The following is a 7938-nucleotide window of genomic DNA, read 5'->3' on the forward strand; positions in this document are numbered from 1 at the left end:
CCCCCCCCCCCCCCCCGCCTTCTTTGGATCACAATCACAGCATTTCTTAAAAACATATAGTAGAAGAGAAAGCTTTCTGCTTTCACTCTTAGAAATATGAAAATAATTTCTTATAGCAATCTTCAAAAAAAGACACAATTATGAAGTGCTTCATAGGCCAGCGAAGACAAAAATAAAAAAACACAAAGCAGGCCTTTGTAGAAATATTGGAATAAAAAAGCAAAACCATACATGTTTAAATATATATATATAAACAGATACATACACACACACACAGACACACAAACACACACACTTATATATATATGCATACAGGAGGGCTCTATCATATTATTCCTTAAAATAAATTCTAAAATCAAATCTTAAATGCCTGTTTTAATTTGTAGTAAACTGATGAGGGCCAGTGATCCATCCATATTTATTGCTCTTACAACTTCCTATATTTACTGACTAACTGACTGTGTCTTTAGGAAGTCAGTTATTTTTGTCAGTTATTTTAAGAAGAAGCAGAAGCAGATTCAGTCTACAACGCTGCATTGTTTGTTTAATAACTCACTGTATAAATGCTGCATGTATGAGTAACACTGGAAACAAAATCAGCAAAGGTCAAGAATTGGTTCCATTCACTCATGTCAACAATACTCAACCACCGTTGTACAAATGTCATCGGTTATCAGAAGGTGCTGTAAAAATGTCATTCTGGTGTCACCTAGATTGGCATCACTTTGCAGGTGATAGACTATTGGTTTACGTGTGGAAGTGACGGGGTTCATACGGTTATCAGGAAGCGTGAAGGTCAGATGGATTCTTCTGAAGGCCATCAGAGTGATGGACACCTCTTCACCCCCCCTGTATCACTGACATCAGTGCTGTCTATGCTGAAAGCAGAGATAAATGACAATGCAAAAGTCTGTGTGCTCACAGGACGCAGATCAGACAGGAAGTATGCCAATCAAGTGCAACATACCATAATGCAATATCAGTTCACATGTCGTTCTGACAACTGCTAAAAACATCGTACATGTGTTATTCATCTTTATTGCAAAAGTCTAGATATTTCACTCATACCTTTTATGCTAAAAGTGATGGACATTACTCATGTTTTACTAACAAAAAGAAAATATCTATGGTAAGCAACTGATAGGGACACATGTGTTGAAAAGTACCGTTCCTGTCATTATTGCAAAATGAAACTAAAATACAGTGTATTTGTGTGATTTATTATAACAAAAATATATATTTTACAGTTCAAAAAACTACTGTGACTACTGACAATGCAGATACACAACAATATAAAACAGTCTTACCTGAACAAAATATAATTTAAGATGTGGAACTATGTAGCAGAAGGTAAATATTATTCATAATAATATTAGGCCACTGGTGTATGTTGGCTTGTTTAGACTTCAGTAGATTATTTGTCCACAGACTGAAGAAGTATCATCACTACATGTAATGTATTAATTTCAGAAGTCTTACACCTGACTGAAAATACAAATGTTATGTCATGTAATGTTTTGCTATCTACAGTATATATGTATAGAGAGAGAGAAAGTCATATAATGTAAGCCATGAGAAGCTAGTCTGCTTCTACCCTATAATATATATTAATTCTATTGAGCTGATTAACTAGTTAGCAAATGGCAAATTTTTCTGATACTATTTTGATAATTTTTAAGTAATTCTTCCTCCACAAAAAATGTATTGGTTCAGGACTTATTTATTAATTTTAAATATATTTTTTGTGCTATTTGTTGGTATAATTATAGCGGCATTTTGTCACTGTTTTCAGATATTCTTTTACAAATCAAACAATCAGTCGATTAATGAAGAAAATAATCAGCAGATTAATTGTTACAGTCTACTTTTTAATAAGGTACCATACCAAGGATTTATAAGACATTAGTTACAAACTAATATCTTTATTAATGGTTAATTTATCTTCGACTTATGCTTTATAGGTCAGTTATAAGCCAATAACTGGCTTCCTAATAAACCATCAGTTCATCAATCCAGTAAGTCTGAAGCTGTAAATTTTGAAAAGTTAATAACAAATGGATTTTGGTTCAGATGCCTTTTTTCAGAAGGCAGGAGGTCAAGTGGGCCGTAGAGGACTTTTCATTAACTAACGACTTATAGAAAAACAACCTGAAACAACCCAAAAGTGATAACAAGCATCCTTAAATTATGTATTAAACACTAATAAAGTCATTAGTTACAGCATATAAACCCATTATACAGGGTGGCCTATTTGAAAAAAAATTAAATGTATTACTGATTTACAAATATATTTATTGGCAACAAAGTCGAGTGTAGGTCCATTTATTCCACCATGATGCCTCTTAATAACATGCTGATAAAACTGACTTATACAGAGCAAATATATAATGCGATAACAATGTCTATTTCTGTGTATGTAACATGTAAAGGTGTAAAGTAAAAAAAAAAAATCTAATTTCTCCATTGACAACTTTGGGTTATGGACTCAAATGTGTGAATAACAGCACGTAAACTGTGTTTGATAATATGACCCAGAATGTATGAGTTTCATGCTGTATATAATTTCAAAAGAAGACTGATACGGAGAACAAGTAGAACAAAGAAATGTTTTAATTAAAAGAGTGTACACTCAACTTACACCATGGGAACCACCTGCAGTGGTGTACATGACCATGTCAAAATGAAGAGAGAACATGGAAGAAGTGAGAGGATCAAAGGGTGCTGGGTCAAGCTCTAATGAGCAACTTCATTGTGAGATTAATATGACTGTAAGTCTTCACAGCTGGAGTAATCACAGTCTGTGACACACACTGCAGTGAGATGTCCTCCCACTCCTGCTTCCCCTCTGCAATTGATCTCTGAAAGGGAATTACTTGCTCCTCTTCATCTTCATCACAAAAATAACACTTTCATTACCATGCTGGATTATGTTGTTGTTAGTCATTTGAAATAGGATGTGTTGAGAAGTCATCTGAGGTTCTCCATTAAGAACATTTGCTCAGTTTATGTGTGAAAGTGTATTTGACAACACATTTGTTAGTCCGGGAGTCTTATGAATATCTACCAATACGCTGAGATGGCTGTCTTCTTTCTTGATGGAAGTTATGCCATTTTTTCTAGGAGTTTAATTTTTCTGACACAAGTGAATTTCAAGCTCATTATTATTATTTCACGTGACAGATGTCTGTTTTTGTGTCTTTTTTTCTTGCTTTCCTTACTCGTCTCAAGTGGGTGGGGCTCAATTGGAAAAAGATGATATCATGTGTTTCCATGCACCAATCAAAGTTGAGCAGCAACCACACAATCCTGGAAAAAAAAAAGTTAACCTTGAGCTTAGCTTTCAGAGTGTTAAATTAACCAACAACTAATAATGTTTTTTCCAAATTTAAATGTGATTGTATATATTAAATGTTACAAAGAAATACTTAAAGGTACAGTATCCAGTGAAGTTTTCATACTGATCCCTTTAAATTACCTACATAAACAAAGGTGACCATCAGCAAGAAGATTGTCTGTTTCAATATAATTATTCTTAATGCCTGCCACCGGGTCAGATTCAGTCGGATTCCCCTTGAAATCAATAAAACCAGGCAGTGGAAACACTACCGCTTTTGTCCACAAGCGCCGCCAGAATCAACAAAAAAGTCAAGTTAATTCTTGCTGATTTAATGTGCCGTTTACTTTTAACTCATTGGTATCTGGGTAGATGTCAGTGTGCCGGTATGTGAATGTCTTTGCATTGTTTACATACCATATCTTTTATAATAGCTGTATGCAAATAAAGTAATAAATGTAATTCACATCCTGATGTTAGTTGGTGGCAGTAACACATTAAAAAAACATAGATATGGGCCAACAAAGGCAGAGAAGAAGAAGACATTGCAGACAATGCACAATTTAAAATCCGCTTTGCAAATGTTTCTGTACATGCAATCGACACATTTTTTAGACCTCAAGGATACACAAATGGGTTTTCTGTTTGCTTTTGTTTGCTTACAAGAAAACTTAACTATTTGAAACCAAGTTTTTGGAGCGTTAAGAAAATGATTTAATGTATAATTTATTTTCTGATATTTCAAGCATAAGTAGATGTATTTTAAGTAAAAACAAAATACGATTTCAATAAACGACTTGAAAGCTAATATGATAAATGTTAAGTTAAATTCTTTTTGCAGTGTGGCATCTGTCGTAGGTCTTGAAAAGCTGAGGTTGGCAGAGGGTGTGGTTCAGTGAGAACAGCCTGTAGACTGTGTTACCACATCTTGCATATCTATAACCCATCCTAGCATGTGGGAGTACATTTCAGCACAGAATCGTGACTACTATGACGAAAGCCTCTGGAGGCTTGTTGATGAAAGACTTATCTATCACTTTGAAGTGAATATGAAATTTCTGCTTTAAATACTGACTATTTGTCAGTGAGAAACCTTTTGAGGAACTAATGTCGGTTTAATAAACCTGGTGGTGGAGCTGGTGCAGCATGTGACAGACGTTAAAATATGACACTGAATGTTGACATGAGGATTCATACTGCAGGATCCTCTTTAAAATACCAACCAATGGCAACCTGAGAATATGAATTGTGTCGTGTATTTTCATTGCCCAAAAAAAAAAACCTTGAATGCGTGCTGCCCCCACATCAACACCCACGCAGGAATCCCCTGCCACTGCTGCGTGGGTCTGATGGAGAGTCCTCTAAAGCAGGCCCTGCGTGATGTCCCTCACTGGGCCCCTGTCGGCCCCTCATCTGGCTCCCAGCCTGACCCATAACACCCCCTGCCAAAGGAGCATATGTGGTGGTGGAGGTGGCAGCAGCAGGCAATCAGCTACCAGCTTCTTATTTTTCACACCACACAGGACGCAGCGCAATTGACAAAAAATAAGAAAGGTAACTGGGCTTTATGGGCTACATAAAGAGACTCAAATGATGGAGAGAGAAGCACGACAAAGACAGATCACATAAGTAAAGAGATGGATTTAATTATTCACTAGTAAACTCAGTCTAAAGTCAGTCTTTTCAGAAAAATGTATAAAAATTGCATGTTTTTAACATTCACATTTTGATTTAAAACACTTTGTCCATAAAACAAATCAAGAAACTGCTGTTAAACTATATAAATAAATCCAATATTAAACATTTTACACAGTTATGTACAAAAATAATTTTCTTGTGTGGGGTTAATCTCCAGGGTTCAGTACACGTGGAAGTTCTTACTTTTCTGGATAGCTGTTACAATGTATATTTCATCTGTGATCTGATTGGATCCCTCTACCACTGCTCTCCATCCCACACCAACTCTGGCACTCTCGTCTTGAGGAGAATCGGTTTCTGTTGCCACCACAGCCGCCGTACACAAACGGCCTGCATTCGCCTGATCGAGAGTGGAAGTACCAGAGCAGAACATACTCTGAGCAGGAACCCTCTGACATCGGCTCCAGGCAGCGGCCTGTTGCTGGAACTGCATGTGAGGTGAAAAATGGGTTAAAATAAGAAGGTTAAAAGCACTGTATATTCTGCCATGTTTCAGGTGTTGGATATGCTGCAAAAAGTGGGTGAGTGGGATTGCGGACTTCAACCTACATTATTCATTTAATTAATTAACTCATTAATATCCATAGTGGGATTTCCTTTACATTTATTATTATGTTATTATATCTAACATTACTAGCTGTGCTACAGTAAGCACGAATCCATTAAAATTGGATTTATATTTTAATGCATACTTCTTTTTAGTCGTTAGTCACTACAGGTTGTTTTTTATTTTTCAGTAAAACACCTTTACAACAATAGATTAGGAATTTCAGATCTTCATAATTTTTGAAACACATACACAATACACATGTGTATTGTGACAATATAGATTAAAAGAGACAAATGATGATCTGTTGCTTTTTCTTGGTCTAGTATTGTGATTGTGCAGACCTAAGAGAAATTTTATCATGTATTCTTAGGGGATAATGTGAGATTAACCCCTGACCAACAACTGAGTATAGCATGTTACAGAAATGACTGTATCTCAAAAACTACAAGTTATATCAAATGCTTGGTACCATTGGATGTCTGATTTAGTGGATTTGTGTGATTGTCTGTATGTTTTTAAAAGAAAATAAACCCTGTCTACCAATTAAGGCACAATAAATATGTGGAATAGATTTTTCTTTAATTTTATCATGTGTATCCATATGCCGAGAGCAGTGGTTCCCAACCTGGGGTCGAGACAAATCTTAGCAGGGGGCCACACATTGATTTTAAGGTGTGTAAGAAAACTTAAAATAATATATACACAGAAGGCTGATATGTCATCATTTGATTCATTTCTGTGAAGAAAACTAAATGAAGCCTATTATGTACTGTTAAAAATGTTATAAGACAGGATTGTATACAAATCTTTCTAAAAGAATGAAAACTCACCTCTGATGGAACATTCACAGGAAATAATCTGCTCAAAATTCATCAAAATTGCTTGTTTAACTAAGATTTTGTACCATTAAGCGTTTGTGTAAAAGGAATACTGCCTTCTTATGGAGAGTTGGATGAGAATAAAACAACTTTGTGCTTTTAACAATTTAAAAAAAACACCTTACTCATAGATTAATAAAATATGAAGAGAAACAGAATGGATGGATATAATAAAAAAAAATGGATATACAGAGCAAGTAAACAAGAGAAAAAATGAGGGGAGGCAAAAAGATCAGAAGAAAGCAGTTGTCTTGGCCACTCACCAGCAGTGTTTGTTCCAAATACCCTTCTTTTCTTCCTCTGTCCCCACTCTACAGCCCCCACCTCAGAAGAATCTGAAGAAAAACAACATTAATGAGGAGTTTTACAGGTTGGTGGATTCATTCATTAGGGACCAAGAAAGAACCACTTGGACCAACACTTAATGATTGCCAGTGGTGTTTTGACTCATCTTAAACTGTTTCTCCAAGTAGCAGAGTAACATGGAGCGTTCAGTGGTAGTCTTTTTGATGTCCCTGTGCAAACTTTCAATAAATCTGCAACATTAAAGGCTTAGTTTGAGTCAATTACAGTTACACTATCACACAATAGCGTTAAAACCAGGGGTGAAAGGGGGAAATCCAAAAATATCATTAAAAAGTGACTGAAAGAGCTGGAAGGAACACGTTTATAGGCACATAGCAGCAAGCACAGCCGCTAGAGCTTTGTTCTATGAAGTTTGCTGTGTTGATTGGATGTTCAGCTGATAGCCACACAGCTGGTAAATGAGCTGTAAAGCAGCTGATGCCAATGTACTGATACTAGGATGACTGAACTAAGGCTATGCTTGATTAGTTTGATTGATGTATGATATATGAAACTCACACAATACTGACCGGTCTGTTTTGAAGAGCTTTTCCAATTAGATTGTTTGTATAAAGCATGTGCTAAAGGGACACTGGTCATATTGCTATAAGTGCTATAAAGCAATACAGCAGATTTTTTTGTAACAACTTGGAACTACAGATGGTTAAATTCAGTGCAGAGGCTGGTACAAAAGACAATTTTGATTTAATTATTTTAAAGTATCCAAATTAAAGTGAAAATATTGAACTGTGGGCTACTGTGCTTGTGCACATTCATTATTTTGTACACAAGATGAGCTGAATGTCACCGTCTTACTGATATTTGATCATTGTAATTTATGAATAAACATGCTGACATTGACAATGGGCAATGACAGGCTCACTCTTTGATTAGTTTTCTGGTTTACCTGAAGCAAGAATTAAAATAAATTGGCAGGCACAAAGCTTGCCTGGGGGCTGTATCCACTAATGAGCTTCATGAAATATTGTGTGATCTCTTGGCACGTGTTGTCTCTTTATTTAACTTTCTGGTTGTTGTTTTTTGTCTTTGTGCTGATGCCCTCAGTAACAGCAGCACTCCAGGACATGAACAGTGATGTGCTGTTAACCACTGAGGCTTTTTTGGATAGTTGA

Source organism: Morone saxatilis, unplaced genomic scaffold, assembly GCF_004916995.1.
Source record: "Morone saxatilis isolate NCDOM2014 unplaced genomic scaffold, NCSU_SB_2.0 Contig10, whole genome shotgun sequence".
NCBI classification, from domain to species: domain Eukaryota; kingdom Metazoa; phylum Chordata; class Actinopteri; family Moronidae; genus Morone; species Morone saxatilis.